Here is a 12,822-nt window from a genome sequence, read left to right as displayed (position 1 = left end):
AGAAATACAGAGGATGCCCCATGGGATCAGATGCGTTCAATATAGTGTATATTGAGCATTTGGCTGCTTTCAGGCAAATCTGTCGATTGCTTCTCAGATGTGCCATGGGCAATTCTGCATACAGTAGGACTTTTTCCTATAATGAAATTCTAGCTGCTTGCGGCCATCTAATGCATCAAATCGCTTTCTCGTTCTCTTTCTCTTGCGTTTTTTCTTTGTGGAACATTCTGCTTCAAAATCCTCAGATGAAGTATGTAAGATATGTGTGACATGTCTTTCTTCATTTTGTATATGATCTTTATCGTTTTTAATTTTATCTGGATCACCTTCAATTAACCACTTCTCAATCGAATCAATGACCTCCTCATAATAAGATGGAGCTTGTTGTAGCAGATAAGGAGGCTTCTGATCTGTCGACGTTTCCTGGTTTCTTTCATCCTCTGATCGCTATTGAAATTTCTGTCCCTGTATTGTAATGGCATCCATCTGGCTAGAGTGTTCAACCTTCATAGCACTGATTTCCCTGGCATGGTCTTCTTCCATATCTTTTATTACTTTATCGTTTTTTTCCTTTATGGTCATCGAGCAATGCTGCATAGAGTTTATCTCTTTCTTATGATTTGCTTGCATGGTAGCCAACTGATTATTATAATCAAATGTCATGATAGTCATTTCTTCATCCATAGTTAATAACTTGTTTTGCATAGAATTAATTTCCCTATCATGACTAGCTTTCATGGTTTCCATTTCCTTATCTCGCTTTTCAAGGTGGGTGTATAAAGTTCTCATATCATTGGCATAATCAGTTACAAATTTTTGTTGATTTATCTCCATATTTTTTACCAACCGCAATAGTTCTTCTAAAATTTGCTTCTGATTTTCCCTTTCATTGTCGACACTGATTTTACAATTTGTCCCTGCTTTTCCACTATCATGGATTTGATCTGCAATAGTACAGGTGGATGGCACATTTTGATATGAAGAATTGTCTTGAAATCTTTCATCGACAGATGGACTCTTCATAAGATTCTGTTGCACAATTTTAGGGGCACAGGGTGAGCTATCTTGACAACCATATCTATCTTTAAAAGCATTGACAATGTCTTATAAAGAAGTGAACGAGTCCTCAAAACAATTATTAAACCAATTCAAAGCATCACCCTCTAAAGAAAAGACAAAAAGACGCATTTTGACATCTTCATGATTATACTGAGGAGGTCTACAATATATGAACATTATATGAGAAAAACTGCATAGATGCTTTCTAACAGCGACCGAATCACCACCTAAGAACAGAGACAATTTAGAAATGGCCACCTTCGGAATATCATGGAGAACATCAGTAAAATGACAAGTAAATGAATAATCCATGATGAATAATGAGGGACCAAATGGATGATAGAGAGAGATCTCTGCTCAAGAAGATCAAGAGATGAAAAAGTGGAGTCGCCACTTGAACATGAATCTAACTCTAGGATCCAAAAGGCAACAAACAACCAGATATAAGGTAGGGCTTCTTGTCTGGGAAATAATAAATGGAAGAAATGGAGTCGCCACCCAAACAAGAAATGATACGAGAAGTCCAGGTGCTAAAGGTTCGATTAAACGATATGACGAAAGATAGGGCGATGAAAAGATCAAATGATGCCAAAAAATGTTGGTCGTTTGACAGGCTAATGAATGGCGGAAAAGATGAGATGATTAAAAAGATGAATGTCATGAAGACCAAGGACAGAGAAACTCTATCCTCGGCAGCGGCGCCAAAAAATGTTGTCACACAGAGTCTCTAAGCACCACGACAACGCTCAGACCGAGGGCTGTCACCCTAATCCCCGATCTCTCTGTTTAAGCCGTCTCCCTATAGTAGGCTAAGGGGGGTAGACCCTATGGGATAAAGGAAGACCAACTGAGAATCAACTGGCTTGGGAGACACAGCAGGGGGAAACAAGCACTTGATCAATTTTAGAATTTGATTAGATCTTGAAATTATTAAGACTAGTGCCTTATGGAGTCAATGATCCAAGGTAACCATATGTTCTTCTCTCGATCTCTCGGAGATCTTATAGAATGGACTTTGTAAAGAACCACAATCACCAATCTTTGCATGAATAGATAATGATGCAACAAGTCCAGCATTCATTCCTTTGGACGTATCGATTGGACAAACACGCCCATAATAATTGGGATGAATATCCCGTGTCCGAAAACTAGCAGTTCGCCCTGTTAAGCCCCCAGGGCCTAAATGGCTCAATTTTCGCCCATGAGCTATTTCCGTTAATGGATTAGTTTGATCCAAAAATTGGGATAAGGGGTGTGAACCAAAAAAATCTTGAAAAGTGTTTCTTAATAGAGTTGAAGTGACCAAGCTCTGAGGAGTTGATATGCGCTTGGTTGCTTTGTGTATAGTTCTTTTAACTGCATCTTCTAAACGACCTAGAGCTAATCTAAATTGATTCTGTAATAAATCTGCTACAGAACGAATCTGTCGATTTCTGAGGTGATCTATATCATCGAGTGTACCCATTCCGAATTTCACCCCGATAAGGTAATCCACAGCAGCCAATACATCTTGTGGTAATGAAAAAAATTTCATTCTCAGGTATATCAAGGTTCAGTTTTTGGTTCAGATTTCGTCGACCAATCTTTCCCAATTCACATCTTTGTCGGAAAAAATTTTCTTGCAATTCTTTACATAGAGACTCGGAAAATACCAAATCGCCACTTATACAGTAGAGTTTTTAAAAAAATTCCAGAATGGCTTTTTCCCTCGACCATAGATATTCCTCCCGCTCCCACCTCTCCTTCTTCTTCAATAAAAATAAAAATCTTTCGGGATAGCGAGTATTGTCCAAAATCTCTTTGAGATTTAAACCCATAGCTGATAATAGAACTGGAATAGATATTTTTTGTTTTCTGCTTACACGAGCCCATATCCTTTCTCCCACATCGATCTCTAATTTCGATCTTCTTCCCCAATCTAAAATCAGAGTGCCATTATATATATAATTAATTCTATTATGGTCTAATTCCGAACGGTAATAAATACCAGGACTTATTAATATTTGATTAACCACGACTCTGTAAATCCCATTTACTACAAATGTTCCATGGGAATTCATTAAAGGAATATTTCCGAGAAATACACTTTGTTTCTGTATCTTCCTACTATTCCTTCGAATCGATCTTGCTGGTACATATAATTCAGAGTAATATGTAAGGGACTGATATACAACATCTCTCTCTTTGATGAAAGGTTCTGCTAATTCATATTCATTACCAAAAAGCCTGAATTCAATTTCTTTATCTATATCCTCAATTTTTGGAAAATTATGAAGTTCTTCCATCAAGCCTTGATCGATAAAACGACAAAATCCTTCAAATTGTATCTTACCAAATTCAGGGATTGTAAACGCTCCCTCATTTTCATCTATTCGCATTGGAAGTTTCCCATCTGTAGAAAAATCTATTCAATTATTCCCGATTGATCTATATGGATCAATCCGACAAAAAAGATTTGGATGTATATTCAGTCTTCACTATATCCCATGAAATTCTACTCGTATCCAGATATACTTCCAATTAAAAAAAAAAGGATAAGGAAGAGGTACTTTGATACTTTCTTCCAACCGCGTGAAATGGAGCTATGAACGAATGAATCAAACCATTCTTAAATGTTAATCTCACTTAGAAAATTTCCTAATGAAAATAGTCAGATCGAAAGAAAGACGGAGAACAAATTAGATCCATTTCCTTTATGGTTGACTTCAGCATACATCTCATACTATACTTAAAGGATGAACGAATGACTTGAAAGGACAAAAGATTCGATCTGTCCATGGGATTCCCATATCTTGGCGACATAGCCAAGCGGTAAGGCATAGGACTGCAAATCCTCCATCCCTAGTTCGAATCCGGGTGTTGCCTTGTTGAGGTAAGTAAATGAAAGGAAAAGTCTGTATTTCCATTACAGAACCTCTGGAGACATATTGGTACATATTACCAATATAGATAGTGAGTTACGTACATTTGATCCTGATTCCGTCGTGAATGTACGACCCTCGAGTTAGTTATAGTAACTTGTTGGTCAATGAACAAATGGATTTATTGATCTCTCATATCAGCTCGAACGTCAGTAACGTTCAGAATGCAAAGGTGGATCATTCATTTCAACTTCAACTTTGCACTATGGTTAATAGTTCCCTTATCATCTCAATGATGAAATCATTATTTTTTGGAGAACATGATCCGTATGGATATAGTCGGTATAACTTGGGCTGCTTTAATGGTAGTTTTTACATTTTCCCTTTCACTCGTAGTATGGGGGAGAAGTGGTCTATAATGGTAATGCTTAAGAATCAATTATTGCGTTCCTTCCATATCATGCATGGTAATATATTCTGTTCCATAAGGATCCAGTAATATTGAATCTTCGTTCCAAATTGAAACACTCTACATGGAATTATTTCCTCTTTATCCCCATAAGGGATGTATGTAATCCCTTACCATTATCATTTTCCTATGAAAAATCTTATTTTCTTCAACAGGTTTGAATTCATTAGTTCTTTTCTAGAATGAGTCTATAATCTCATTTCTTCCACTGAAGAACGATCTATCTTCTCTTTCTTAGTAGGAATAGAAAGAGTCCTTGTTTTATCGGATGGTTCCGAATTGATCGGATTTGATATGAATTCCATTCTCGGAAAAATATGGGACATAAGTCATAGATTCCTTTGCTTTTTCATATACCATTTCAAGTGCTATATCTAACATGTGCTAGATATAGATGTTCGTACTGAAAAAAAGATGTTCAACTTTGATCCTAAGGAATCCGCAAGTACGTTCAGAATTAAGTCTGTCTGCACTGGGTCTATTTTTCCAGGAGCAGGAAGAAGGTGATGTGATCAGCTCCGCTATATTATGGTACGAGGTCCTTCATCCTACATTTACCATATATGGATAAGTACCATTAAGATATATTTATCCATCTATGGGTGTAAAAGAAGTAGTACAAAAGAAAAGGTTAGATATTCTTTTCCTCCGTACTACTTTTTTTTCTTTTCAAAAAAAATTAAAAGCAATCCCTACCCTGTATTGTTGTAATACAATAGATCCACCCTACCCTGTATTGTTTTAATATAAAAGATCTCATAACCTATTTTATACTTATGATCTGGATCATAAAGATCTATCTAGTGATCAGCAATTGATTTTCATCAAAATCAATTGCTTCCACTGCTTGCACTGGCCGTTTTGACGTAAGGGTTAAGTAGAAGAGCAGTAGGAACTGCAAGGAACAGTAGAACAACAATAAATGCAAGGGTATTTACTTCCATGATCTCCTTATTTTAACTTTGTTCAAAAATAGCTCGAGATTTGATCTCATAGAGATGAATGAATCTTTCTTTCAAGATCCATGAAATAGATGTATGTCATTGATGGAATTGGTTCGAGTAACGAAATCTAACTAATGGATTGAATGAATTCTTCGATGGAAATAGTATAACCTAATACAATCACTTTTGATAAGACTAGTAGTAAAAACTTACGTGCATCAGAAAACATTCCGATCAACACATGTTTGGTATAATTTCGAAAGAATAGGATTCGTACGAATAAGAACCTTATGCTCCTCCAGAAGACGTTCGTGAAACATGAGAGATATTTTGCTTGGATCTCCACGATTTAGATGGAATTGTGAATCTATCCCCGCTTCGGTGATGATATAGAAAGAAGTATCCCATATCGAATTTATCCAGAGGCCCACCCATGACCCTGGAATGATAAGGACTAGTCTGTCCAGATCTTGACATGATCATTCACAGTTCACTTACTATTGGATCGGGACTGACGGGACTCGAACCCGCAACTTCCATCTTGACAGGGCGGTACTCTAACCAATTGAGCTAAAATCCCAATATAGTATAGTTCACCTACTATTGGATAATATTTATTCCATGATAGGTGCTAGATAGGTCATATAGATTATGCGAGTGCTAGGTCGATTAAATATCTTATCCTTCTCTTTCATTTTTGAAATGTATCAATTCATACGGAATTGGGCATCTATGATATGAATAGATATCGATGTCGGGGTTCAATAACCAATTATCTTTTCATTTATGATTAGCATGAATATAACCATACCAATAGATTGGTATTGATGATATTGGTTGGGTCGAGCTGGATTTGAACCAGCGTAGGCATATTGCCAACGGATTTACAGTCCGTCCTCATTAACCACTCGGGCATCGACCCAGGAACAAGATAGTAATTGAAAATTATTTAGGATACCTAACGAATGGATCATGGTACCCCGAGGGGAAGTTGAATCCCCGTTGCCTCCTTGAAATAGAGATGTCCTGATCCACTAGACGATAGGGGCCACCAATCTATTCTTTATAATATGAAAGTGATCGGGAAGTTGTCATAGTATGACCAAAATTCTTGGTTTCCTCAAGTTTTTTTTCAATAAACTTGCCTATTGATAAAATGGAGTCCCTTCAGAAATTACTTATTGCAACTAAAACAACTCTAAAGCAATTTACGAAATCTCTATTTGTGACCCATCGGCCTAGTTCCGATAAAAAAGACTTTATGGACTCAAATTATACAAAATGTTTCATGCTTGATAATTTTAATCATTTTTAATAGTGAATGGAGCTTATCGTTATTTGATCGAAGTTATCCGGAAAAGACTCAAAAAAAGATAAATGGGTTGGTTGGACAAAAGATCGATCCGTATGTTACAATCGGATCGTGGCGGGTATAGTTTAGCAGTAAATTGTGATTCGTTACATTATCAACTCAAATAATGGAAGGATCTTTTACATGGATCTTTGATCCATCTAAAGCTCTATTTCCAGATAGGTTCAAAACCTCCCCTATACCATCCATCTAGAGTTCATATGTTACACAACTTCATATACTTTACGTTCCCATATTAGAGTATAGTGATTCACTTCTTTCCATTAAAACAAATGCCCGTTGGTGTTCCAAAAGTGCCTTTCCGAGCCCCTGGAGATGAAGATGCAACTTGGGTCGACTTATACAACCGACTTTATCGAGAGAGATTACTTTTTTTGGCTCAGGATATCAATCACGAGATTGCAAATCAACTCATGGGTCTCATGGTATATTTGAGTGCAAAAGATGAAAATAAAGATATTTTCTCATTTATCAACTATCCCGGTGGATCAGTGATACCAGGGGTAGGTCTTTTCGATATGATGCAAGCAATAGTACCAGATGTACATACAATATGCATGGGGGTAGCTGCTTCAATGGGATCTTTCATCCTAATCGGGGGAGAAATGCCTAAACGTATAGCATTACCTCACGCTAGGGTTATGATCCACCAACTTGCTAGTTCCTATTATGACGGATCTGCTGCAGATTTTCATAACGAATCGAAACACGTAACGATGCTTTACGATTACATAACCAAATGTTATATAGAAAGAACGGGCCAACCCGGAGAGGTAATTCAACGGGCCCTGAACAGAGATGTTTTTATGTCAGCAATAGAAGCCCAAGCTTATGGCATTGTTGATGTCGTAGCGGAAGGTTGATCTCATAGCGGAAGATCATCTTTTTAATTTATTTTTATAATGAAATGTAAACTATGATCTCTTTGTTCCTTTTCAAAAAAAGGGGGGGGGAGTGATTCATTTCATAATCACCTGATATGGTATGGTTAGGATCAATCCGAACTAGTTGATTCCGCATACAATACAGCTAGAATGCCCACTATTCAACAACTTATTAGAAATGCAAGACAGCCAATAGAGAATAGAAAAAAATCTCCTGCTCTTCGAGGATGTCCTCAGCGTAGAGGAGTATGTGCTAGGGTGTATGTGTGACTCGTTTGGATTAGAAACTTAAACAAACTGGGAAATTCTTACAACGGAATAATAGAAGAATTTTCCCGCTGTAATCAAGTAAAGATCCATCATCTAACCTTACTGGGGATGAAATTTATGGTTTCCATTGGTGCAAATCCAATCACCTTGATGTGGGATGAAAAGCAATTCCTCATTGGTAGCGAATAAGTCATCAATCCATTGAGCGGGGAAATCATGCAAATTGAAGAAGTATAAAGTTTATGCTCATATTGCCGCTAGAACGGAACAATAGGGTCAACTACCTGGCCAACCCCAGAATTACATGTCGTTACTGTATTAATAGATCTTGTAATGAATTTATTACTTAATGATTCAAGAGTAGAGCTAGAGATGATAAATTGTATAAGTTACTGATAACATACTCATCTCTTATTTCGGAAATGAATAAAAGGCTCCGACGTATAGAGAGGACCTTACCGTTGGAGAAAGAACCATAGAAACGATGAAACCCATGATTTTTTCTCATTCTCAGTACAAGGTCCCAGTCCTTGCCTACCAGGAAGATGCCTATCCAAAGGGAATTATGGTTGGGAAGGTTGCAGTAGCAAAAGCCATTGGAACTTTTATTTTCTAAATAAGAAGAATCAGTGTTATTCTCAATGGACCAAACAAAACAAATGACTAACCGAGAAAAATATTAGCGATTCATGAGAGTAAACTTCAATGACCAGAGTGAAACGTGGATATATAGCTCGAAAACGTCGGGAAAAAATTCTTGCATTTGTATCATGCTCTCGAGGGGCCCATTCGAAACTTTTTCGAATTGCTAACCAACGGAAAGCTAGAGCCTTAGTTTCCGCCCACTGAGATAGAGGTAAACGCAAGAGAGATCTTCGTCGTTTGTGGACTACTCAGATCAATGCAGTGGCTCATGCCAATGGGGTTTCTTATAATAGATTCATCCAATATTTGTACAAGAGGCAGTTGCTTCCAAATCGTAAAACACTTGCACAAACAACTGTATTAGATAGTAATTGCTTTTCCACCATCTTTAACAACTTATTGTATGATGAAATAGGTTAGGTATAGATGAAATAAATAGGTAAAGATGGAATGGATAGAACAAATTCTCCCAGAGAATTCCCTTTGGGAAGGTCGAAATATTGAAAAGTTTGTTCATATTGGATTGGAAATGAATGAAAAGAATTCAATCCAATTCTTTTCCAAAAATGAAATCCTGTTGACTTTTTCAACAATAGACTCAAGATTTGCATCTTTATCGAACAGATATTCCAGCTCCGATTTGATTAAGGAGTAGGCTTATTTCCCATGGATCAAATTAGTTTTCATTATAAAAAAAGGTAACAAAGACAGAATACGAGCTCATTTAATAGCGTTAGTCATTAGACGTTGTTGTTTTGAAGTTAATCTATTCACTCAGCTGGATAATATTTTTCCTTGCTCACTAATAAATCGACTAATTAGGCTCATTTTTATAATTGGTTTCAAATATCTACGAATTGGTTTCAAACGTTTGCGAATTGGTTTCAAATGTCTACGAAAAGATTGCTTGGGTTTATCCATAGTTTGTTTCATGAACCTTTTGAATACTATTTATTCGAAATCTTTTTAAAATATTGTTCCATTAAAGATCTTGTTGAAATACCATTTCATTTTATATCTGTGATTTATTCCTATCCATGGGTAGGAGTAGTACGTTTAATCTCTTTTTTTTATCTCTCCATGAATGGTATGCTTGTAACAATAGGGACAAAATTGATTTGATTCCAATCGAATAGGTGTATTGCGTCGATTTTTCTGAGTCGTATATCTAGAAATCCCCGGGAATCTTTTATAAACACTATCTTGGGTACAACTAGTGCACTCCAAAGTAATTGTTACTCTTATATCTCCACTCTTGGCCATAAACTTACTCTGAATATTGGTTTTTCCTTTTGACCTCAAAAAGAATAAGGGAAAAAGGGATAGAAGTTGATAGCCAGAGATCCTACGGTGAAACATTTGAAAGTAAAAAATTGATTGATCAGGAGTGAGTTTTCAGTTTTACTTACAAAATTGAATGTGGAAAGAATCTTTAGATCGATATTTCTACTTGAATTCTACCCCCTTCCAGTCCTAAACTTAGATCCTTTTTGGGGCTGAATGCACTAATTTCTCCAAGAGGTAGGAGAAGTCAATCTAGCACAATCTTTTTTCCCTTGGCTTTAAGGGGAGGAAAAAAATTAAAAAAAGGAAAGAATAAGAGCATATGGAAAAAAACGATTGATTTCTATCAATAGGCCGGCTAAAAAATTGACGCATAAAATAACTAACACAGGCGCTGTGGAAAGATAGGTCTTTAGATCTTGCATTGTAAATTCTCCTTATTGATCATAATGTGTAAGTGATTCAACCGTATCAATAGTTATGAATCCTAGAGAAAACTCGGAACTGATGAATATATATAAACTCGGAACTGATGAATATATATATATATATATATAATGTGATCCGGGCTGTGGTCCTATTTATTGAAAAGGAAAAAGATGTTTCATCACCATAATGAATAGTGATATTCTAGATAGTAGACCCTACATGTATAAAGTCTTTTCACTCACGAGACCGAAGAGAAATGAAGGTGGAAAAATGTGGGAAACAGATTTCGAATTCTATAAAATAAAATTAAAGTAACATTGTCTAATGATTAGAAGGGATCTAGCGCAGGTTCAAATCCTGTCATCCCTACCTTTCCCTTCTTTTCTATGGAAAGAGAGGAATGAAAGATCATTTGATACCAATTCGACGGGAACATCAAATAATTGAATCGTATCAGATGCGAAAGTGTTTTGCTCTAAGAGTATCAACAAAAGGTATTTTTCCTTCATCTCCGAATATTAAAGAAAGCGCTCTTAGTTCAGTTCGGTAGAATGTAGGTCTCCAAAACCTAATGCCGTAGGTTCAAATCCTACAAAGCGTGATTTTGTTCCTATCAAATCCAACCCTCAAAATTATCGATAATTCATTTCAATTGGAACGAGCAATGGAATCTGACCTCCCAGGAAAAGTAGGAGGCCAATGAAATTGGAGGATATTCCAGGATCAAATATCTAATTGATCACCACGTCGGTATTGTGAATATGCAGTTACGAATAATCCGGCCAAAGTTATAGGAATTAGACCTAACACAATTCCGGATGGCAAAGCCTCAATCATTTCTATTCAACGGAATAAGCAGGGATAATAGCTATACTGGATAGTACCCTTAATTTGCTATGAATCTCAATGATCAGAAATTTATATAGAGGGAATAAACAAAATTATTGAAATTGAAATAGTGAACTGAGAGGGTTTCCCCTTCCTTCATTTTGAATAAGTTGTATCTTGCTCGAACTAATGAATAGGACTAGGGTGAAAATGATAGAAGCCAATAAGAAACCGAAATAACTAATTATAGTTATAGTAGGTGTGGAAGGACTGAATGAAATATGGTTTATACATATCTTCATGAGACAATTACCTAAATTTTTCTTTTCATAACCTTGAGATCAGAATACAAAATATCAGTTGTCCCAATTCGTACCAATTCAGGATCCTATATCTACTACAGGATATGTATGAATGAACATGGATGAGAGGAGATCTATAGTAGAAATCTCTTCATTATCCTAGAAATCATTCATCGAGCAACTAATGAATAGCACCGGCAAACCCCTTCACAAATTGTCGAATGTAATCTTCTTACATGGTGAATGAATTCTCAATCAGTACGATTGGATCACCTGGCATTATCTTTTTACCAGTGGCTATCGGTCCAGAGACTGGACCGGAAGAAAACTCTCCACAGACATAGCCAAAGTTTTGTGAATTTCACGTTTAGGTGTAAGAAAGAATATGAATATCCAGTTTTTCCTTTCATTTCTCGATCTTATTGATCCAATCATTCGACCCTCTAGACGGATTAGGTTTTTTCAATATTAATTATTAGAGCGAGTAGAGCCCGATATTACAAAAATTCCACCTATTGCAAAGAGTAACTTGTAATTTCACATACCTAAAATTGACTAGGTTCTATTGCACTATCCACTTGGTTTTATCTAATAAGTAACACCTACTCGTTAATACAAGGTACTATATAATAATACTATTGGAAAAGCAACATACATCTGCGTAGCACCAATGATCCCCGTGCAATTTGAATTACTGGGTTCATCTACACGGGCATAATGTCATGTCGGAATGAAAAAGGAAGAATATAAAAGAATAATATTCTGGATGAGTTTTATTGATAGTGATTGATATCCTTTGCAAGCGGCACTCATCCTCTTTTTTGGTTCTAAAGCCACCCATATGCAGAAGCTAATTCCAATCGAAAACTTCGACTATGCTATTGTTACAACATCAATTGAGGGAGTTGGGGTTCCTTACGCCTGGACGGACCTCGGAACATGCAATATTCTCTTCTTTCTGTTGGGATTTAGTCGACCAAACAGAGATAGAATAACTGCTGGCAGGAACAGAATCATTCTATCCCGTTCCTTCTCGATACTCATCAAAATTGTATTGTTGTGTCAGAAGAAAGCTAGCTATACTGGTCCAATAGACTTTAAAGATACCCTTGGTATAACATTGACAATCGAACAAAGATTGGAGAAGATATCAGTAGTTTTCCATTTCCTGATCTCTATCTTTCATGGGATCAATTCCCCCTTGACTGACTTTACAATAATATGTGGAGCTGAGCATGTCTGGGAATACGGGAGAACGCTCCTTTGCTGACATTATTACTAGTATTAGATATTGGGTTATCCATAGCATTACCATACCTTCTCTATTCATTGCAGGTTGGTTATTTGTAAGCACAGGTTTGGCTTATGATGTGTTTGGGAGCCCCCAGCCAAATGAGTATTTCACAGAAAGTCGACAAGAGGTTCCATTAGTAACTAGCTGTTTCGATCTGTTAGAGCAACTCGATGAATTTACT

At 36.5% G+C, this 12,822-nt stretch overlaps 1 protein-coding gene and 1 non-coding gene across 2 annotated transcripts in view; one reads left to right on the top strand and one right to left on the bottom strand.

Moving 5' to 3' along the window:
- Nucleotides 1-12,822, top strand: part of LOC149138280 (Peptidase S41 family protein) — a 446,406-nt gene that overhangs the window by 399,417 nt on the left and 34,167 nt on the right.
- Nucleotides 6,172-6,255, bottom strand: TRNAY-GUA (transfer RNA tyrosine (anticodon GUA)). Its single transcript has one exon. It is a non-coding gene; the product is annotated as a tRNA-Tyr (tRNA).

Source organism: Pinus tabuliformis, chromosome X (assembly GCF_031772625.1).
Source record: "Pinus tabuliformis cultivar Carrire ecotype Pingquan chromosome X, CPIR1, whole genome shotgun sequence".
Classification (NCBI taxonomy): Eukaryota; Viridiplantae; Streptophyta; class Pinopsida; order Pinales; family Pinaceae; genus Pinus; species Pinus tabuliformis.
This window is presented reverse-complemented; position numbering and strand designations above follow the sequence as displayed.